Source organism: Phoxinus phoxinus, assembly GCF_949152265.1.
Source record: "Phoxinus phoxinus genome assembly, chromosome: 10".
In the NCBI taxonomy this organism is placed as follows: Eukaryota; Metazoa; Chordata; class Actinopteri; order Cypriniformes; family Leuciscidae; genus Phoxinus; species Phoxinus phoxinus.
This window is the reverse complement of record NC_136885.1, coordinates 36,579,319-36,580,906: the sequence shown is the minus strand read 5'-3', so window position 1 is coordinate 36,580,906 and position 1,588 is coordinate 36,579,319. Positions and strand designations below refer to the sequence as shown.

At 45.7% G+C, this 1,588-nt stretch overlaps 1 protein-coding gene across 3 annotated transcripts in view; it reads left to right on the top strand.

Moving 5' to 3' along the window:
- Positions 1–606: 606 nt before the first annotated feature.
- Positions 607–1,588, top strand: part of dennd4b (DENN/MADD domain containing 4B) — a 52,749-nt gene continuing 51,767 nt past the window's right edge. For 2 of the 3 annotated variants that reach the window (XM_079625233.1, XM_079625230.1), the window contains exon 1: positions 607–822. The gene's annotated coding sequence lies outside the window, so the exon portion shown is untranslated. The remainder of the gene's footprint in view (positions 823–1,588) is intronic. The other variant, XM_079625231.1, reaches the window with a different exon arrangement.

Sequence of the window (1,588 nt, the reverse complement as noted above, 5' to 3'; positions counted from 1 at the left end):
CCATAATTCACAGTTTAAATATACAACTACATGTTTAATATTAGCCCTAAAACGCAAGGACTGAAAATATAATACATTTTTGTTCAACTAATTATGCAAATTAACTTGCCATTTATCCGCTATTTACTTCCATAACAGTTTAATTATGTTTAAAAATAAGTTTATTCTCTGTAATTTAAGTAAGGAATCAGACTCTTTTTTTAAATCTCAGAACAAAATGAGCAAAAGTTTGATTTAGTAGCACAGGATTTATGGATATGAAATTTATCCCACACGCAGAATATTTTAACATCGCTGTTATCAAGTTCGGGACATTTTTGCGTGTAAATTGTAATGATTTAAGTCTATCATAACTTTAAGAAATCTGTAGCTGACACGAATATGATGCGTATATACAATTAATTTGTCAAGAAATCATAAACGATTATGATTGTTGCATCTCGAGCAGCGCTGAGGAGAGCCACGGGGATCACGTGATGCCGCTTCTGCTTCACGCGCAGTGAATAAAACACAAACAGCGAAGAGTTAAAATCTAATGTCAGTAGTTTAGACCAATCAGAAGCTTCCCCTGTCAGTTATTGAGTTGCTGTAATGCGTCTCCGCGCCGCCAGGCGTCAGTGCGCGCGTCGCGTCTGCAGCTGCTCGGTGTGTGTGTGTTTCTGTGCTTGATGGCGGAGAGCGGAGACGGTCGATCCACGCAGTGACACCCGAACCCGAACCCGAACCCGAACCGGTACCGGCCGGCCCGAGGACAGCTGAGAGAGTGAGTCGCTGTGAGCCGAGGCTTCGGGATGAGATGAGAGCCGCACTGCTGTCGCTGAGGTGAGTGTGTGTGTGTGTGTGTGTGTGTGTGTGTGTGTGTGTGTGTGTGTGTGTGTGTGTGTGTGTGTGTGTGTGTGTGTGTGTGTGTGTGTGTGTGTGTGTGTGTCGAAGCCGACCGGACCTGACGCGCGTGTGTGACAGCAGCGCAGATCACTGTATCGCGGACATTAATAACAACAACACAAGAATGATGCGCGTGATGTATAGATGAGGATTCCTCTCGAGATCAGGTGTGTGTGTGTGTGTGTGTGTGAGAGAGAGAGAGAGAGAGAGAGAGTGTGTGTGTTGGTGTGTGTGAGTATTGGAGTGTGTGTGTGAGAGAGAGAGAGAGAGAGAGAGAGAGTGTGTGTTGGTGTGTGTGAGTATTGGAGTGTGTGTGTGTGTGTGAGAGAGAGAGAGAGAGAGTGTGTGTTGGTGTGTGTGAGAGAGAGAGAGTGTGTTGGTGTGTGCGAGTATTGGAGTGTGAGTGTGTTTATATGTGTGTGTGTGTGAGAGAGAGAGAGAGAGAGAGAGAGAGAGAGAGAGTGTGTTGGTGTGTGTGAGTATTGGTGTGTGAGAGAGAGAGAGAGAGAGAGAGAGAGAGTGTGTGTTGGTGTGTGTGAGTATTGGAGTGCGTGTGTGTGTGTGAGAGAGAGAGAGTGTGTGTTGGTGTGTGTGAGTATTGGAGTGTGTGTGTGAGAGAGAGAGAGAGAGAGAGAGAGAGAGTGTGTTGGTGTGTGTGAGTATTGGAGTGTGTGTGTGAGAGAGAGAGAGAGAGAGAGAGAGA